The sequence below is a fragment of the Zalophus californianus genome, chromosome 1, assembly GCF_009762305.2.
Source record: "Zalophus californianus isolate mZalCal1 chromosome 1, mZalCal1.pri.v2, whole genome shotgun sequence".
NCBI classification, from domain to species: Eukaryota; Metazoa; Chordata; class Mammalia; order Carnivora; family Otariidae; genus Zalophus; species Zalophus californianus.
The window spans coordinates 169475158-169497014 of record NC_045595.1 but is presented as its reverse complement, the minus strand read 5'-3'; the positions used below and the strand labels follow the sequence as shown (position 1 = coordinate 169497014).

At 38.0% G+C, this 21857-nt stretch overlaps 1 protein-coding gene across 10 annotated transcripts in view; it reads left to right on the top strand.

Annotated features, from left to right (window-relative positions):
• The window catches only part of COL8A1 (collagen type VIII alpha 1 chain), a 163456-nt gene that overhangs the window by 86794 nt on the left and 54805 nt on the right, over window positions 1-21857 (top strand). For 9 of the 10 annotated variants that reach the window (XM_027585503.2, XM_027585507.2, XM_027585510.2 and 6 more), the window contains one exon: window positions 18315-18435. The gene's annotated coding sequence lies outside the window, so the exon portion shown is untranslated. Of the gene's footprint in view, window positions 1-3501; window positions 3608-18314; window positions 18436-21857 lie in introns of all 10 variants that reach the window. The other variant, XM_027585505.2, reaches the window with a different exon arrangement.

Genomic DNA, 21857 nt, shown 5'->3' with positions numbered 1-21857 from the left:
TAATCCTGACAGTAGAATTTTTATATGCATGCTCTAAAATAAGCCCCCCAAAAGAAAGCTTATTAAATAGAATTTCAATCTGCATACCTTGTCAACAATGTTGGAAAAAAATAGAAACTCAGATAGAAAATGTAATAGGTAGCCTTTCTGACATATCAGATGACTCATGCCCCCCCTCCTCAGAAGACCTCTTAAAGGCATAAGCACAATTGCAGTCAGTCCTCAGCATTGCTTTGTATGACATTTGAACTTGGGGAAAAGTATTTTGCTAACCTCTTGTTGCTGAATGTTTGACCTTAAGGCTTACTGTTTGTTCCTTTTTCATCTCAATCCTTGTGACTACAAATGCTATTATTAGTCATAAGATTGTTCAGTCACTTTTAAATTCCAGCCATGGTATTTGACTCTCTGGCCTAAATATAAAGGGAATTCAAACTCATAATTATTTCTAAGGGGACTAATTCTTTCACCTTTCCTATATACTTCAAATTTTCCCAGCTCCATATGGAACTGGGAACATAGCTTTTAGCAATGTATGCCCCTTAATCCTTCACTGAGCAGAGATAAAAATGTTTGTGTGAGAACATCCCTGGAAATGAATCTCAGCATTGTTACCAATGAGTTACATCACTTTGGGAAAGTCATCAAACCTCTGTTTTGTGTAATAAATAGAAGATAATATTTACATGAAGGGTTATTATATAAATTATATATATTACGTGAAAAATTTCTGGCACAAAATAAGCATTCAGTAAATAGCATATATTATTGATTATCACTACATCAGTCCATTTTGTAAAGGTAGGAGCTGACTGAACATGATTTTCCATTTCAGCCTATGTCTGGCAAAGCTTATTTTAGCCTTAAAATCTCTGATATTATGACTTTACTTTTCATGGCCACACAAAGTCATAACACATCCAATATGCTACTTAGAACAATCGGTTTAAGAGAAACTCTAGCTATTAAATGAGTTTAGTCTGAAAATCTATCCTGGTTCATCCATCATAAAAGATCATATAAGGGCAAAAATGCAAAAGGAATCATGAAGTCATGAATCTTAGAGTTCGGAATGTCATTAGAAATCAAATGGTTCAACGCCTATTACCTGCAGATGTAGAAACTGAGGCCCCATGAAGATAAGCAACTTTCACAAGATCACTCAACTTAGTGGTGAGCTAATATCAGTTAGGTTTATAACTCAAAACCTCTTCTACTCTTTTAACCTAATGATAATCTTTAAGAGAGCTTGACTTGCCCAGTATCACAAATCAGTGATAAATTTGGGGCTAGATCCTTTGTTTTCAGTGGAATTACCCAATTCAGATACTCTCCAAGGGCACATCTAGCTCTAAATATTTTATTATTCATCTGTTATTCAAGGATACCCTTCACAACATGGATACATGTTGTTCATCAACCTCCAAAATAGTCTGCTCTTCTAGCCAGACCATTGCCTTTATGATCCCACAAATATGTATTCCATCACCAAATCTTTCCCTGTATGCATAATGACCTCCCCTTTCTTCTCTCTTTATACAACTCCTATTCATTCTGCAAAACCCAGTTTCCCACCTCCTCCCCAATATCTTTCATTTCTCTGGCTTTCATGAATCTTCCTCTCTTCTGAACTCCTACAGTCTCCAAGGTTAGTCCACACAACTGAGAACACAATTATCTACTGTGTAGGACATCCTCCCCCATTGTTTCTTGTGTACATCTTATCTACCCAATTATACTGGCAGCCCCTTGAAGACAAGTACCATGGCTCAGTGGAGCAGAACACTGAGATGAATGCTCAATTAATAGTCAGTTGATTGGGCAAGGGGGCAGAGAGGAGAATAAACATTTTCTTGTTTCTGTAACCATTCTTAATAAACTTAAAACGGCTAAGTTTGATTGAAGTTTTGAAGTAATTACAACCAATAGGGCGGGTAGGGAAGGACAGCAGATAGACTACTAGTAATCCCATTCTACAGTCTTTTCTTTGAAATGTAGAGAATATCCACTTGAGACTGCCCAAGAAACTGATAGTTGTTTCTAAAGGAGGTGTCCACTTCTGCATCATCAATTTCTGGCAATAAGTCTTGCCCTTAGAAATATACCTTTTTTTCTGGGGTAAGAAAAACTTTATTGAATCCATGTGATGGAAGATGAATAATATGGAGCTGTATGAGCCAAAATTAGTAAAAGTAAGCAAACAAACAAAGTGTACTCACTCATATCGGAATGCCACAGCTTCATTATATAAGCATGAATAAGCATGGGGCACATCTCAGGAAAAGGTTTCTTATTCCAGTTTCTTTTTATTTAGTATGTATTTACTGACTGCCTCATGATAATAATAATGATCATAAAAATCGCATATTAAGTATTAAATAAATATAATTAAAAAGTTAAGAGCCAAAGTGCAAGAGTTAAACAGTCTGAGTTTGAATTCTAAGTCTGTAACTTGGTAACTGTGTGGGCAAGTTATTAACATTTCTGTACTTTACATTCCTCACCTATTAAGTAGGAATAAGAATAGTATGAATTCAGAGATTTGTTGTAAGGATTAAAATGAGGTAATACATGAAAAAAACACTTAAATAAGTGTGTAGCACATAGTAAGCACTCAGTAAATTTTATTTATCATTATTAGTATTAAATACGATGTCAGATACTGTTCTGATCAATTTATATATATTTATTAGATATAAAATTTGTAAAAGTTTATGAGTGTGTTCACTGATATATTCCAACACCAAGAGGAGATCCTAGCCCATGGGAGGCACTGAGTAAATAATCGTTAAATGGATGAGTGGTTTCATTAACTCCTCACAACAACCTTACAATGTGCTAGTCTCTCAGAATACAACATTGAGCAAGACAGAGGCCTAACCTTCAGGTCTAGTGTAAAGAAAGGTTGTGGTGGCGGGGGGCGGTGATGCAAGGAAGGCAGAGAAGTCAACAGACGATTCTTATACAGGGTGAGCGCTCTTTTAAGGTAAAATAGGGCATTTGGGTGGAGGTATAAGGAATACCTAATTTAGACTCAAGGGAACAAACAAGGCTTTCTGAAGGAAATGACAGAGATACTGACATGTAAAAGGTGAGTAAAAGCTAGTCGGGTAAATTAGAAGTGCAGCGGTCCCCCCCATCGAATACATTCCAAGACCTTCAGTGGATGCCTGAAATGGCGGATAGTATTAAACCCTATATATATACTATGTTTTCTTCCCATCCATACATACCTATGATAAAGTTTAATTTATAGATCAGGCACAGCAAGAGATTAACAATAATAACTAATAATAAAATAGAGCAATTATAACAATACACTGTAAGAAAAGTCACAGGAATGTGGTCTCTCTCAAAATATCTTATCGTACTATATTCACCCTTCTTCTTGTGATTATGGAAATGACCAAATGCCTGCGTGATGAGATGACGTGAGGTGAATGACACAGGTGCTGTGACGTGGCGTTAGGCTACTGTTGACCTTCTGACTGTACACTTCAGGAGGATCATCTGTTTCTGTGCCGCAGTTGACCTTGGGCAACTGAAATCCAGGAAAGCAAAACTGCAGATGAGGGGGAAGCTACTGCAACAGCATTCAGTCCAGAAGGTGAGAGAGGGGGTCACTTTCTTTAACTGTATGTAGCTCAGTGTAGATGCAGTGAGAGGGGAGAAGAGGAAGGATGCTGCAGGGGTCAGCAGGTCATTGAGCATAGCACCAGGGATGTGGACTTGATTCTGATGGCCATGGGACCGCTTCAGTGGGCTTTAGAATTGTCATTTGTGGCTTCCTCCCTCTCTCTAGGTTCTCAGAATTCTAACAGCTGCTCTGAGCTAGAGTAACTTTGGTGTTCATTTGCATATTTGCATATTTGTGAGTCCACATTGTTGCTAGAATTATAATCATTTATGGTTTTCAGACCCAGGCCTATATTTTACCATTGTTGTGACAGAGGTCTCTAAGACCAAAACTATCTTGAGTCTTATAGAGGTTGGCGGTTCTTATCAAGAGTAGATCCAGTTGGATCTGTTACTTGTGTCATAGAACTTGTCACTTGGCTACCTCACTAATACCATATTATGATTCAGTCAGTTGATCTCTCTATGCTAAGTTTACAGCAAGGGTGGCAAGTTAATTTATTGTTCGTGGTTGGCCCAGCCTCAGAATGAGTATGTTTCATATTATTTTGTAGTATTTAATGACAGTGGAGAATTTTCAGGGAAGAAGGTGAGTGACAAGATATGGAGCAAAAAAGCTCCAGAATCCTATATACCTTTCATTTAACACGTTATGGATGCCAAGTTTTAATGTGCACAAATACTGTATTACTCTGGATGACTTCTTAGGTGGTCCTCCGGCCAACCTGAATTTCTCTTCATCAGAATTCAAGGTGACAACATTACATAAGGAGAATAATGACATATAGATCTTCAGCAGGGGATTTCAAGGGAATTATATTCACCCAAAAGCAGCCTCTCGTGTAAATGAATCGTATAAATTGGCATAAACATCTGAGAGAACCTGAATTAAAACAATCTTTTCCATCACCCTGAGCCATATGTGAATTGGTTTATCATTGAAGAATGAGCTGCTTACTGGTTAGTGTCTCAGGAAAATTAAAGAACAAGGCATGTGTTCAAAACTGGAATTTAATACTGGACTATGAGCTAAGAAAAAGCAAGCTTTGTTTCTGGAATTAAAAACTGGTAGGGGTGGGGGAAGGGATATCATTTAAGTCATGACCTTAGAAGGATGGTGAGGAGGGGCACCTGGGTGGCTCTGTCGGTTAAGCGTCTGCCTTCGGCTCAGGTCATGATCCTGGGGTCCTGGGATGGAGCTCCACATCGAGCACCATGTTGGGCTCCCTGCTCAGTAGAGCTCCCTGCTCAGCCCGGGAGCCTGCTTCTCCCTCTCTCTCTGCCCCTCCCCCTGGTTGTGCTCTCTCTCTATTAAATAAATAAGATCTTTTAAAAAAGGGGGGGATGGTGAGGAGTTTCAGAGAACTGAAAAAATAAGGGGAAAGACCACCCTGAAGATTCCCACTTCCCCCTCACTATTTTGCTTTGATTTGAGTGTGATGAGAGGAATGAGGAGGGGGGGAGGGTGGGGCACTGGAGTTACAGAAAGGAATGATACGATGAAAGGAGTGGTGGAGAGCATTCTCTAAACCATTCAGAATTTAGGGAGTAGAACTGAAGATAGGGGAACGCAAGCGTGCCATTCCCTTTGCTCACCACCACCACCACCACCACCACCAAGCCAGGAGGCACGCCTCCTGGTCAAAAGTACAAATGTCACTCAGGGACAAGTAGCGTCAGCTATGTGGTGCAAGACAGGACAAAACACGAGAAGAACCACTAGAAATGTCAGCTGACTGCTGAGCAGACCCGTCAGCCAGCCAGTGAGTCCAGAACACTTGCTTTGTGCTCCGCTGCTGCAGAAGCCACAACCACAGCCCATGTGGCCAGGGCTGAGAGAGGCCTCAGCAGAGGAGCAGGGTGAGGCCCAGAGCGGGGGCAAGGCAGTGGCTTAAAACCCAGGTGGATAGGTTGTTTGAGGCAGGCAATAAATTGTTGGCAATCTTATAATAGAAAGAGTGGCTCAAATTCGTACAATTTCATTCATCCCATTTTGATATCTGGAATATGATAAAATTCAGACTTCCCCTGTTTAATTAGCCATTAGGCTTAACAAAGAATATTTTTCAAGTCACCCAGAAAATGACGGGAAAGTAAGGTGTGTCTGCCAGAGAAGGGGCAAGGGAGGCCAGGCTGATGCATGAAAAGGCAGAAGAGCAGAAGAAAATAGCCACCTTTAGTATAAAATCCCTGAGAACATTTCAGCAGACACTGGGCTTTTTAACTGAAGGAGGTGATGCGCCTAACCCTGATGTGCCTTCAGACGCTTAATTCAAAGTTCAGCAAAAGTTTAGAAGGAAATGAAGTGAAAATTGATCACTCGGTATATAATCATTGGAGAAAGAGATCTGCCCCAAAAATATTTCTGCCATGGAATTTTTTCAATGTCCTACTTTTGAGAATTCTTTCAATAATATAAATTTTTTAAAAATTCCATACTACTTAAGTGTTTGAAAGGAACTTTTATTTTTTTTTTAAGATTTTATTTAATTGACAGAGAGAGACACAGCGAGAGAGGGAACACAAGCAGGGGGAGTGGGAGAGGGAGAAGCAGGCTGCCCCCTGAGCAGGGAGCCCGATGCGGGGCTCGATCCCAGGACCCTGGGATCATGACCTGAGCCAAAGGCAGACACTTTACGACTGAGCCACCCAGGAGCCCAGAAGGGAACTCTCTTTTAAAGGGAACTCAATACGTCATCGCATTCTCAAAATGCTCATTTTGTTTCTGCTTTAAAAATCACAGGGCATAGGGCGCCTGGGTGGCTCAGATGGTTAAGCGTCTGCCTTCGGCTCAGGTCATGATCCCAGGGTCCTGGGATCGAGTCCCGCATTGGGCTCCCTGCTCCTTGGGAGCCTGCTTCTCCCTCTGCTTCTCTCTCTCTCTCTCCCTCTCTCTCTGTCTCTCATGAATAAATAAATAAATAAAATCTTTAAAAAAAATAAAAAAAATAAAAATCACAGGGCATAAAAGATGGGGAATATATCCATGTGGATAAAGATGGAGAATTACAGACTCCTTTCCCATGGTCTGAAACCTATTTAATAATAATACCCATATATAATATCAGTGCCCTTGCAAAAACATTCAGGCAATAAACTGAAAAATGATTTAGCACAGGCGAAAACGTGTATCCTTTGACATTATGTATCATATAAGCAGGAGTAGGTACCCAAGAGGACTTGTATTAACATATGTAAGTAATACCTTAATAAAAAATTTTTGAATAGAAATGAGAGGTTCTTGCTTGAGAAATCAATAACAGGATGATGCACATGGGCCATTGTGAATTTAAAAAATGATAGTTAAGGGGGAATAGCTGTCTCTTTTTTTTTGGCCAGAGAACTGCTTAGAACATAACCATAGAATTTTTGAACATTAAAGGTGATGAAGACTTTAAAATTATTTTGTTCATGTCATTTTATAGTTGTGAAAAGCAAGGCATTCCCTGCATTGTGATATCCAGAGGTAAATTGCTTGCCTGAGGTGCTAAGGGCTAGGAAGTGGCCATTAATAGATTGAGACTCTCATCTCACCCTTTCCAAGAAAGCATACGATATGAATTCCAATGTTCTTTTAGATTTTCATGACCTAATACGTAAGATCTGATTGGAACTACAGAAACGGGACATCTTAACACAAATATTTGTAGAATGAACCTCACAAAATCAACTATGGAAATTCACAATGTTAAAGGATCATAGCAGATTATCTCACCTTGAGAAAACAGAAGCCAGTGTAAAAAAAAAAAGACATTATAAATAGATGACATCTGAAACAGAATTCCTTTGTGTCCTGGAAGGAAGCCTGAGGTGTGTATTCAACAGTCCTATTTAGAGGAATGGCTCCTGGGGGCAGTACTCTCCTCCCTAATGAGGAAAGAAGAAGAGGAAATGAATTTAAATTACAACCAAAGGAATTTAAGTTAGATGGAAAGCTCTTATTGGCAGTGAAGCTTTTATAAACCCTAGAAAAAGATTCCTGGGGAGGTTTTCAAATTCCCTATCTGGATATATTTAAGAGAGGAGAGATCCCTATCAGCCCAGGGTGGTTAAGGTAGAAACCTGCCTGGAATTCGCTTTCAGCTGAATTCTGTAAATCCAGATTAACTCCGGACAGTGTTTACTATGTCAGAGACAGTAAATGCTAGATAATGGCAAGAAATGTTGTCCCTTAAAAAACAAAGAACTCACCCAAAGTAATCATTTCCTTGGAAAATCAATTGGCATATGCTAGTTGGTTATAAGTGGGATATACAATTATAATACATTCTGGCTTTTATTTTCTTTTTAATCTGGTTTCCAGTGGAAAGAAGGCTTATGAAATCTCTCTGGCAGCCTATGCCCTGCTTAATACATTTTTATTTTTCTTCTTTAGGCTGGTTACAACCAAATCTCTTAGAAGAAACTAGCCTAAGTAGCAATATATGTGCCCCCCATGGTAAACACTTTCGAAGGAGAAAACCTCTCCCCACACTCCAGAAGAAAACTTCCTTCCCTCCTCATTGAAGGAAACAGATGAGCAGATGATTCCACTATTACTATCACCCTCTCCTTCCTTACTCTCACACAGGCTCCAGCAAGTTCTCTGCAACTTGCAGAATTTCCCTTATTTTTAGCGCACAAACAGCACTTGCACTCACAGTTTATACCAAAATTCTCTCGTTTGTTGTACTTGTCTGTTTACACAGCTGTGCATCTGTTTGCCCCATTGTGTTAACCACATCTATTGTCTGGCTTTTATCGTGAGCTCCTGGAGGCGAGGAATGAAGTCTGTTTAATTTGCTTTGCTCAATGCCGCGCGTGCACACACAGGTGGACCCCGTGTGACTGTGCTTGACAGTGATGGTTCCTGGCACGACTAGATGCTCCAAAAAATAATGATAAAATTTAAAACGTCATGGAATAATTGCAGCTGGAGAGAGAGGACTCAATTCCAAGAGTCTGTGTCATCCCATGGTCCTGCCATATGCAGTACACTAACGTCATAATGGGTCTCAGGAACCACACTGAGCAGTGTGGACAAAGGTCCAATCAACAACTGGACAATCTACTAAGTCAGGGTCTGAAACACACAGAAAACAAGCCTGAGTTTATTTGGAACCTTGCCGTCCATCACGGCCCTCCTTTTCCTTGGTGTATCAGCCCAGTCTTGCTGGGCTTCTCAGCTCAGAGCATCATCTGTCAGTGCCCACTGCCGTAAGAGGTTGTTATATTTGACACTCCATCGAAGACTATCAAGTTGATATAGTATCTTCATCTTCTGATTTCTTTGTTTATGGCCCAGGAAGAACAAAACTCATTTTCACTATAATTAATAATTCTTCCTTCCTATCAATCCTGTACAACCAGCCTCCAGCCTTACTTTATACCAGTCTTCCTCACCGACCCAAGAGGACAGAGATGAGTCAATCCACGATTCTGAGTTGAGTTAAAAATTTGAAATGCCTATTCATTCCTAAGAGTCTCAAAGTTACATCAAAGGGCAAAATGATGGATGAAAACCATTCCCTCAGGAGAAGCACAGGAAATGACATTTCATTTAATTCAACAAATATTTTCTAGGCACCAATTATTTTTAGGCACACTTGCTGTGGGCTGGGGAGGGAGAAAACATTCTCTTCAAAATGTGTGTGTGTGAGTGAGAGAGAGAGAGAGTTAATTTAAGGTTTGAACAATCTTAAATATAAGAAGATTGCTTTATTGTAGGATCATGGTGAGGATTAAATGATGCAATATATATGTAAAATATACTTAGCACAGAGCCTGCCACATAAAACATTCTCAATAAGTAATAGCTGTTACTATTATTACTGAGTTATGCCTTACTTTAGAGCAATTTTTTGAAGAGGTCCCTCTTGGAAACCGAATTTGACCTTAGATTATGAGCAACATAGTTTGATTGTTATAGGGTTAGGGGAGCCATCACATTCAAGTGCAAAAATAACCTATCATCTAGAACATGGAAGTAAATATCTTTCCACCAAAAACGGAGCTCAGTCATGTCCTGATGTCCGGAGAGAGTCTGGTTCTCATCCTGTTTTTCCTACGAAGGTTCTGGGGTGTTTCAGAACCTCAGTCACATCCTGAACACACACAGCATCTATTTTCCTTCCTGCTTCCTCCCACCATGGTTTGGATCATAGTTATTCCATAAGACAAGTGACTAGAAAGACACACTTACTTCAAAGCTACATAAAATGATTATTTTAGAGCACGATTTTAATTAGTTGGCTGCTACTGAATCAGTATCATCAATTCGTCTTACACAAGAATAAATCAACTTTCGGGAGCCAGTGTGGCTCAGTCGGCTAAGCATCTGCCTTCAACTTAGGTCATGATCCCCGGGACCTGCATCGGGCTCCCTCCTCAGCGGGGAGTCTGCTTCTCCCTCTCCCTCTCCCTCTGCCCCTTCTCCCACTCTTGCTCTCTGTCTCACTCACTCTCTCTCTCTCAAAAATAAATAAAATCTTTAAAAAAAGAATGAATCAACTTTTAGGGCACCTAGGTGGCTCAGTCAGTTAAGGACCTTTGGCTCAGGTCCTGATCTCAGGGTCCTGGGATCCAGCCCCATGTCAGGCTCCCTGCCTGGCAGGAAGTCTGCTTTCCCCTGTCCCTCTCTGCCCCTATCCTGCTCAGGCTCTCCCTCTCTCACTCTCTCTCAAATAAATAAATAAAATCTTTTTTTTTAAAAAAAAGAATAAATCAACTTTTAACTGGAGGTAAAATGAAGTCAAATTTTACTCACCCAAGGTATTTTTTTAAACTTACCCAAAACAAATCGCTTCACAGGTCAACTTGATGAGGTATAATGTTTAATTTATCAGTTACTCAATTGCATAGATAAACATATGAATGGACCATAATGCCAATGACAAGATGATTGAATCCAAGGATGTCACAACAGAGTTGACCCAAACAAAGGAATCAACTTACTTTGTATTTTTTGGTTCAGTTTCAGCAGTGCCCTATGGTGCCAAATATCCAGATAACCAAAAGGAGACATCAAGCTAGGAGAGCTCATACATGTACTTCATACATGACCACACTTTGAATCACCATGATAGTACCAATATTTTATCCTGTCTGAAGGTTCATCCAATGGTTTCATTTGAAAAGGGCTATAATCTCTTGGCATGGATGAGGAACTTCTGGGAAACATTTCATATATTTCTTTTTTTTTATTTTATTATGTTATATTAATCACCATACATTACATCATTAGTTTTTGATGTAGTGTTCCATGATTCATTGTTTGCGTATAACACCCAGTGCTCCATACAGTACGTGCGCTCTTTAATACCCATCACCAGGCTAACCCATTCCCCCACCCCCTCCCCTCTGGAACCCTCAGTTTGTTTCTCAGAGTCCATATCATTCTATTGCAAAAGTGTCAGAAAGATGCACCTAGAATGAAAATATCGTAGACTACTTTCTGTCAAATATCACCTCTTAAGTTGTATGATGAGGGCCTAATTTTTTATTTCAACCCGTGAAGCTGCAGCTCTCCATTCTCTGAACTAAAGTCACTATTTCTCAAATTTATTCATATATTGAAGTGTTAATTAATTTCTCACTTCTATTTTCCTGATTCCAAACTAATAGAACCCGAGGATTTCAGATATACTTTAGCTATTTAGATCTTTTCTGTCCTTTCATCTATCAGATCATTTAGATTTGGCTTCTTTGAACTGTGTGATCTTGTAAATAAAGGAAAATTAATGTCTCTCTAACCATAATATACTTAAAAGAAGGCCAGTGATCCACCAATCCAGACCTTCAATAGTGGCTTAGTACAACCTCAGGAGATTGTTTTTTCTTTTTTCCAATTTATCAGGACTTTGTTGATAATTCATAATTGAGCCTGTTTTAGTAAAAATAGAATTCTCAGTTGTAGTTTATATCTTAGGCAGTACAACCTTAAGTTTTTATAAAAATCAGCTGAAGGATGAAATCGTTCCTTCGGACTCAGGGGAGAAAGGGAAATGGGCCCTTATACCCTCCAGTTCTCCAAACATTATTAATGAAACCAAATCAGACACACTACTCTATGAGAAGATAAAAATAGCTTCCAGATGAAATCAGAGAGGGAGACAAACCATAAGAGACTCTTCACTATGGGAAACAAACTGAGGGTTGCTGGAGCGGAGGTGGGTACAGGGATAAGGTAACTGGGTGACGGGCATTAAGGAGGGCACTTGTTGGAATGAGCACTGGATGTTGTATGCAATTGATGAATCACTACACTCTACCCCTGAAACTAATACACTCTATGTTAATTAAATTGATTTTAAATTAAAAAAAGACAGGGAGGGAAAAATAGCTTCCAGAAACCTCAAATTGCCTCACCCAATTGTCTTTTTCTAAATCCTGGCACCTTTAAATAATTCAGATGCACAGTTTTAAGCAACTCAGATGCCCAATTTAATAGCATTCTTAATCGATGAACATTTACCATGCTCCAGACAACTGCCTGAATCAGTAAAGTAAAACACAGGTTGAAAAATTTGGAACTAAACCCTGGGATAAGGTCAGTGGGATAAGAATAGGCAGTTCCTTCATCTTGCTGATTCCTGATTCACTGACCTTCTTCCACATTGTACGAAAGAATAGGATCTGTCTTCTCATTGCCTTTACTCATTTGTTGCACAGTTATAAGGATTAAATGAAACCATACAGATAACACAATTAGCAGGACTGGCCCAAAAGACATGTTTAATAAACATGTATTTCCTTTCTCTTCAAGAATCATAAGAATGTGGCCAGCCTGCTTTGTGGAGGAAATTTAAAACTGTCAAGGACAGACTATGTTGAAACACTTATCCAAACTTGCGCCTGAGTGTCTCTGAATGTTATATAATTTCTGAGATGGTATGGCATATCCAAAAATAGCAATTCAGATTTTTCTCATGGATTTTATAGAAATTCATCTCTTAACTGTAGAATCTTGTGATCATCCCTGGACATTGAGGTCCAACCACTGAGGGCCTGAAATCCCCAGAATGAGTGACAAGAGGAACACTTCCATCTGCCTAACGGGGTACTTATGACATCTCTGCATTCTAGAGGCTTATAAAAAAACAACCTCCAAACAGAAACACTGTTCTCAACACTTTCAGTGCTGAAAGGGAATATTTTACTAAGACTTGTTCCCTATCCAGTAAATAAATCACATGTTCTCCAGCAGTAAAAATATTGGTGGGAGGTGCATATCCTTCATTTCAAAGCAAGGAGCCTGTTGAGTGGCGGTAGGGTTTTAAAAGTATCTGATTTGACAAGGGAGCTCTCATCACACTCCCGAAATAATTTTATGCTGTTATGATTTTGTTTGTGGTTTTTTCTTTTTTCAAAATTGAAGCAATGTGGGGCACCTGGGTGGCTCAGTCTTTAAGCGTCTGCCTTCGGCTTAGGTCATGATCGGATCAAGCCCAGTGTTGGGCTCCCTGCTCCGCGGGAAGCCTGCTTCTCCCTCTCCTACTCCCACTGCTTGTGTTCCATCTCTCGCTGTGCCTCTCTCTGTCAAATAAGTAAAATCTCTAAAAAAAAAAAAAAAATCGAAGCAATGTACTTAACTTTAATCAGAACCTTCAAAGCTTTAAAAAAATGCCCATATAATTTAAAATTTCTGGGATTTTTTTTAATGATGTCAAGTGCTGGTTCTTTTGCACTGTTAAGCTATGTTTCAGAAGTACAAGAAGTATTTCCAATGCATCCAGCAAATATTTGTGGAACACCCACCATGTGCCAGTCCTACCTCTCATTGCAAGGGATGTTACAGTGAACAAAACAAACAAGTTCCCTGCTCTCAAGGTGGGGTGGGGAGAGAGGAAACATTGGTGTTGAGGCAGATTATAAATGAGTAAAAATGTATAATTAAGCAAGGAAGATATAACTGCTACTGTGCAACTTAAAGAGGATTAGATTAGAGATACATGAAGATGAGTAGTTGACTTCAGATTGAATGGTGAAGAGAAACCTCTCTAAGGAAACGATATTCACATTGAGATTTAAGTGGCAAAAGGCCCAGCTATGCATGGTTCTGGGGGAAGAGCATTCCAGAGAGAGGAACAGCAAAGGCCTGAAGGTGAGGCCCAGTAGAATGTTTTCCATAAGGAAAAGGCCAGTGTGGCTGGAGAATAAGGGACAAGGGGGAGAAGGGGTAAAATCGGGAGGTAGGTAAAGTAGGAATCATATGGGGCATGCAAGCCAGAAAAGTTTAGGTCTGTCCTAAGCACTATGTGGAGCATTCAGGTGCAAGGGGGTGGGGTGGTAAGCAGGAGAATAGCATGATCTGATTTACTTTTCCAACATTCACCCCATCTGCTGTGTGGAGAGTGGGGCAAGAGTAGATATGTTTTTAATGCAATTGGAACCACTGAAGAATGGTAAGCAAGAAAATCGACAGCGTTCGTGTTTGCTTTTGTTTTTGAGATCTCTCTAAGATATAAAGACTGGACTATGGTGGAAAGGGATCTATGGAGGGACCCAGAGTGGAAGAAATGTTAGTGAATTTGGAAATGATGTGAATTTGGCTATGGAGCTCAGATGGTGTCCTTGGATTGTAAGAAAAGAAACAATACTTATTGAGAAAATATTTTGCTTATTTTTACATACGTAATCTCTTTTAATTATCACTGCTGCCCATGGTATAGTTACTTAGCCCCATTTTTCTTATATGAAAACTGAAACTCAGAGAGAGATAAATCAAATTTCCAAATATCCAGCAAAAGTAAATGGCAAATCCAGGATTCAAAGCTTGGTCTATATGACTTAAAGCCCTGGTATTTTTCTACTCTAATATGGTGTCCCTAGATCAGAATTAACAAAATATCTTTGAAATTTCATTCTAAATAATAAAATAATATTCTGTAATATAAAATACATGGTTTATTTAATGGTACTGATTGACCTTTAGCTTGTTTCTATATTTTTGCTCCTATAAACTGTGATAAACATTTTATATATTATTTTACTTCATTTCTGATTACTTTCTCACCTGAATTCCGAGATTCCTAGCAGTATCTAAGAATAGGCTATTCTTAAAACTCTATTCATGTAATATCAATTTATTTTCCAGAAAACTTGTGCCATTTAAACTGCCACTTCACCCAAACCAACATGAAATATAATTTTTTATCTTTGCCAATTTGATAACCAAATTTTAACTCTATTGGTTAATTTACATTTCCTTTACTTACTAATGAGATTGGATATTTTTTACATGTTTCGTAGCCTTTTTATTTTTCTTTTGTGAATTTTATGTTCACTTAATTGTCCACCTTCCTACACAGTGTTGCTGTTTTTTTTCTCGGAGATTTGTAAGAGCTCTTTATATAAGAAGAATACTAAGACTGTCTTTAAAAAAAAAAAAACAAAAAAACACTGTCTTTATCAATTTTTGCAAATAACTTCCCAGAGTGTATTTCACATTTAATTTTTAAATTTTCATTGTAAACATATCATACATACCAGAGGTTAGGCTCTGGTTACCTCTTGCTGCATAAAAAGCCACATCAACATGCGGTGGCTTCAAACAACAAACATTTTATTTTTATCTCATAATTATATGGGTCCCAGCTGGTTGTTTTTTCTGCTCTTATTGCTTACTCATCTGGCAAATCGGCTGCTCTAAAGGGTCCCAAACGGCTTGACTCACATGTTCAGAGACCTGGCGAGGGTAGAAGGAAGACGGAGTTCTACCGGCATTGCCAACGAGCCCCAAGGTGTGGTGGCTCCTACACAGTGGTCTCAGGGGTGCCGCACATCTTCCTTAGAGGCCCGGAATCCAAATCCAATCTTAGAAACAAGGCAGCCACTTTGTGGCCTTGTGTGAGCCAAGCTCATAGGTCACATAGTGACATCACCACTGTGCCCTCTTGGTCAAAGCAGTCACCAGTCCTCCCAGACTCGATGGGAGGGAACACAGAGGAGGATCAAAGAATTTGTGGCGATGTTTTCAAACCCTTGATAGGGTATAAAAGTGTTTAAACAATAAAGCAAACTCCTCTTTACCTTTTAATTTTGTTCATAATGTTTTTACATGCACCTGGTTTTTAAGTATTTATATAACTTTACCTCTTTTTTCCTTGTGACATTTTCCATTGTTTTATAATTCATTTTTTAAAATTATTTTCAAAGTGTCTGTCTACAAAGTCAAGGACATTATCAAATGATATATTTGGAGAAATGACTTTAAGGTCTTTAGATACTTTAAGTACTATGTATTATAGCTGAATTCACTTAATTTATTTCTTAATCCTTTTCATCCTTAAATTGCCATCAGTGACATTTGAAAATTCATCTAAATATGCAGGTTGAACCGTACATTTAATTATGCAGGTTGCTGTGTGGAGGCAAAAAAAAAGAAGTCTAACTAAATAGTTCATGCTTAGTACTTTGCCACATTTCTGGCTCACTCTTCCAAAATGAACTAAAATACAATGAGCTACTTTTGGCCGATGTAGTTGATAGTTCTTTTCAGGTCTTGCAATCATGTTTGAATATTGAATAATTTGATTTATTTTTAAGTGGTGATGGTAGCACTCTCTCTTACAGTGTTTTAATTGGCAAAGAAAAAAAAGCATCATCCCATAAGAGCAACAAAAAAGTAGTAATTGTTTTAAAGGACATTCTTCTGGCTACTAGAGAGGAAAGAACTCATTTTAAACATGTTGTAAACACTCAGTAAATGCTAAATGATGATACTCATCTCATGTTCTAAAGATGTCACTGGGGTCTTTTCTTTTATTTTCACTGCTTCCAGAGTTGCATTTCAAAAACCGGTTTTGTCATCTATTTGGGTGCAGAACTGTGAAAACTGCAGAGAGATGTAAAAGGAATAAGATGTATGACACGCACATGATAGTGATCCTCAGCATTTCTGTCCATCCTGTGTATCTTTCTCCTATTTTATTTTCACCATATCCAGGAAAAAATGAATTTTGGAAGAAGACATTGGAAAAAAATCTTATTGTCTAATACAGTTAACCACTGTGAGGGCAGAGGGCTCTATTATTTTTCAACATTTATGCATTGTGTCTTGCACATAGCAGTGCTCCATGAATATTTATTGAGGAATAATTTGGGCAAAGGCACAAAAGTATTTACCAGCCTGTTTCTCCTGTCCAGTCTGAATCTAAAGAGTTTCTTTTTCATGGAGGCAGCTGTTTGTGCAGTATCTCCTTCACATCTGTCTTTGTTAACTGCCAGTCACACTGTACAGGCAACGAACTGGAAAAGTCAAGCCCTTGAGTCCATTTACCATCATTGAATGTTATTATCAGAGATCATTTGAGATCCCACGGCTTTCTAGAGACAAAGTGTTCTCAAATCACCTATAGTGAATCCAAACTTGTGTCTGAATATCCACGAGTTGAGCCAAAGTTCAGAGTATCGGTGCATCCAGCGATCAGGCCTGTATACATGTGTCAGAGCCCCAGCTTTGTGTTTTGGGGACACTTGTGTTTCATAGACATTCAGCAGCTAGAAGACTTCCAAGTACTTCTTCATTTCATGTTAAATACAGAATACAGAAAAACTCTAGATCTCTCCTCTCCATTAGCCACAAGTAGATATTTCAATTGAAATTTATTAAAGTGAAATAAAACTAAAAACTCAGTTCCTCACTCACACTAGCCACCTTTCAAGAACTCAATAGTCATATGTGGCCACTCACTATGTGAATAGTGAGATATGTAACATTTCCATTACCACACAAAGTTTTACTGAATATTACCACTCTAGAATATATCACTTATATCACATTGCAGAAATTCTAAATTGTATACCCAATTCTGCACTTATTCTTAACCAACCAATCATGGGCTTTCAAATCTTTTTATTTAAATGTCTGAAGTTGTTCTTGTTTAAGTCTTTTTTGAGCAACAAATGTAGAGAATATTTCCTAAATAAGTTTCTACAAAACATACCAAAATAAGTTAGAGAGTATCTATTATCCAAAACACAGTTAAATTTCTGAAAATTGAGTTCACATGGAGAGAAGTCCCATATGATTTGTAAAAAGTCTAAATTACAGATGATTTATAAAGTATATTTAAGTAATTAAATTACAGCAAAAACTCAAATGAAAACCTGAAAATGTTGCCAAATTACAGTTCTATCAGATCTGACTTGATAAATAACAAAGAACAATTTCTAACTCAAATATGTTGTATGCAAATTAGATAGAAACACATTGCTGGAAAAATTTACTTTTCTTAAATAAATCTAACTTTTCTCCCTTAGGTATTACTTCCTCATAAATTTGCTTCCTCTGTAACAAATGCCAATCCTCTCTAAATTATCTCAAATCTGTATTAATGGGAATTAAATGAATGAGAACTTAACACATAATATAACCATGAAAAGCAATAAAGATAGACAATAGATTGTTTATCTGGACAAAGACTCTATATAGTATATGTATTAAAATAAATAAGTATGTATTTGCATACACAGAAACACAAAAAATTATTCTCTCCTAATCACTATACAAGAATCTCTAATATCTTCTAAATGTGCGCTTACATTTTGGTAAATAATAGCATTTTTTATTGAAGTATGTATTTATACATTCCTAGTATATAATTTCTCCTTTGACCCCAAAACAGTATACTTTGATAACAACTCAGCTTCTTGTTGTCTTCCAATTGAGTAAAAGTATCCTCTTTTTTCTACCTCAGAAGCTGTTCTGGAAGTGAAGCAACATCTGGTGAAGAGACAAAAACCAGCTGCAGGCGTGCCCACAGGAAGGCACAAGCAAGGACACTGGTTCTTGATTCCACAGGCCAACCAAGTCTAAATGTAAGTGTGAGGGGCGCCTGGGTGGCTCAGTCGTTAAGCGTCTGCCCCCGACTGGGGTGATGGTCCCAGGGTCCTGGGATCGAGCCCCGCATCAGGGTCCCTGCTCCACAGGAAGCCTGCTTCTCCCTCTCCCACTCCCCCTGCTTGTGTTCCCTCTCTCGCTGTGTCTCTCTCTGTCAAATAAATAAAATCTTTAAAAAAAATTAATTAAAAACAGTAAAATAAAATAAATGTAAGTGTGAGAAGCAATGGCGGGTGGTGCAGTGGCCCAGCCCTGGGTGGTCCACAGACCAACTGCAGATGGAAGTCCCTGTCCCGGAGCACAGGGGCCATTGACAGACACTGGGGTATCCAGCCTGCCTGCATGTCCCATGTCCCATCCCCGTCTTCACTGCTGCAGAAAGCCTGGAAGCCATCGCTAATGCCAGGCTTTAAAATCCTCCAGGGTAGAATACATGTGCAGAGTGTGATTCTAGCTGATTTTTAAGCCCAGGCATGTTGAATAGAGTCTTAAAATAATTATTTCCATAGGACCTGACTAGGTATCCAAGTGTTCACCAGATGCTAGCAGCTAGATTTTGCAGAGGAAAATTGCTAACTTAAGCTTCTTTTCATGATTCAACAGAGGGTTTTAAGTAATAAAAGATCTGGAGATTTGTAAAATAAATAATTCCAATGCAAATGGGAAAATTAAAATAATCTTATCATCTCCCAGTCATGTCTTTATGTGCTTTTCTACCATTATCAAATTTCTCTTAATTGGGCCAAGATTTTGTTGGTTGTTTTTTTTTTTTTTCTGGCTGATACTTTATAGTTTTATGTTATGAGCTGAAATGAGAAATGATTCCTTTCAGATGACTGAAGTGACATGTACTAAATTTTCCTAACGACAGTCTAGGATGTATGAAACAGAGCAAGATATAACAAATGCAGTTTTATTCATATACAATATTGAACATATCCTCAATTAAAAACCAACAGTACACCAATACTTCTTACTCCTTAATTGATCTCTTAGTCGAAGCAATTAAAATATAAAGTACATCATTAACTTTTGAGAACTTTGATTGGAAAAAGAAAAAACACCCTTCTCATAGTATTCATAGCCACCCTATGCTTATTACCAGCCTGTTCTTAAGTGTGACTTTTGGGCACCCAACTCAGTATTTCCTGATATTCAATAGTACAATGGCTTTTCATAGTCCATGTCATTTTATTTAGTAATTTGAAGAAGGAATAGTCAAGATTCCTCAGATTTTTACATTCTCGCTCAAGGTGTACTTGAACAAAAAGAAAAGCATAGCATGTGGCCCTACAGCTAATGCCATAGGACCACATCCTGTCTAGAACGAATTCATTCAGAGTTTTTGAAGAAATGCAAATACATTAATGATTTTCCTAAAGTATCACATTTTTACTACAGGTACCTCTAATTATTTTGGCTGGATGCCATCAAAGCCAGATGTTAATCAAATGGAATATTTATAATGCAAAACCATTGAATAAAAAAATAGATGTCTGTTTAAGCAACAGCTTATAGGACTCAAACCAATGGTGTATTTTGGAAAAGTTGATGAAGGAGGTATGACTCTGTTCCATTCATAATGTCAGGGTAAGGCTCTGAACTCAATCCAGAGAAATTTTATAATTGTTGCAATCAACTACAGGCTCCGCTTCTGGATTTCTTGTAATGAAATCTTGCTGCCAAGGACATTGATGGGCTCACCCAGTAAAAAATTACAATAATAATGTTAAACTAAATCATAAAAATGCAGGAGGTGGTTATTATAGGGTAGGGGAGAGGAATTGCTTATAAAGTTATGGTGGAAATATCAAAAAATACATTTTATTGGACTTTTAAAAAATTAAGCTTTGGTTTTAAACTAGGGTGCAAAAGCAATAAAATGTAAAGGTTACTCAAAAACCGATTCCATTCAATAATCAACAGCAATGATTCAACAAATGAAAATAAAAATTACATTTATTCAACATGGTCATCAACTCAGGCAGGCCGAAGCTTGTATATGATAGTTTTCTAATAAAAGTAACCAGCTGAAAGTCACTTTAAAGAAGGAATTTTGATAGAAAAAAGAATAAAGAACTTTTTGAGTGGGTTTCTTCTCAGTGAAAACGAACTTGGTTTGTGCCTAATTTCACATAGTATAAGGCTCTAGACATTTTGTGTGGTTTTTAAAGTTCCATGAAGAAATTCATTTGAAATGAATGTAGAAAATAACAAAAAAAATGTAAATATGAAAACCATGATAGACTTACGGTTAGAAACATGTAAATAGGTCATGATAACTAATCCTCTGTGTGCCCTCCAAAAGTAAAGAATGTCACTTTTTAAAATTACTTTTAAATAATCTGGGAACTACCCTTCTGATCATCTTTTTACTTTCTGAAAATACAGATTACTGAATCATATGTCATAGACATTTTGGTAGACAGATTCCATATTTTCTTCAAGTTAAATAACATATATCTCTAAGAGACAATTATCATGGAAATAAACTCCTTCACTCATTAAAATATCTAATGTGCCTTAAGCACAGTAAGCACTTAAATAGTATGGCTTGAATGGAATTATTCCCACTTTGTGTTCAGAGATCAATGTGTCTCTTGGACTGACACTAGAGAGGTGTCTCACACATGGGAATTAATGAACTACATCTGTAACCAAAACTATCCATGGAAAATCTGCTGAATTGATCTGTTTTATTAATCAAGCCCACTGCAGAAGGGCTTTCTCGTGGTTCTACTATATTTTGGAGGTAAGTAGAGTGGGGAAACCACAATTCAATTTAAAAGTTGTTTGAAACATTGAGAACATGGGTTTTATATTATATGACAGCAATAAAGTCCAATCCTTGATGGTTGTAATTCTGATATATAAGTATATAAATATCCTATATGTATAATTTTAACTTCAGAACATTATGACAGTGGTCAAGAAGACCCTAACTATTATATGGAATTTATTTCTTAGTGACACTCTTTTCCTTATTTCTTTTTTGAAGTAGAAAGGTTTGGAGGTTTTTTGTTTTGTTTTGTTTTGTTTTGTTTTGTTTTTAAAGCTAGCTTGGTACGAACAGCTTTAGTTGAAGCAGATGGCTGGAAGTCAGAAGCCCCAGATTCTATCCTTGATTCTCCTACCAACTGGGAATGTGGCCTTGGGCAAGTCATGAGAGTAAATCTACAATAACAGGGGTAATAATGCCTTACATATGTACGGTGCTTTATGATCTAACAGAGCACTTACACATACAATATCTTATTTAATCTTCCCCCCAGCCTCCTAAGAGGAGTATGGCAGCTACTAACAATCTCCATTACAGGCAGTAGAAATTTGAGACCCAGAGACACTAAATCACTGTTCACAGCCACTTCAATATCAAATGTCAGAGCCAAGAACAGGCACA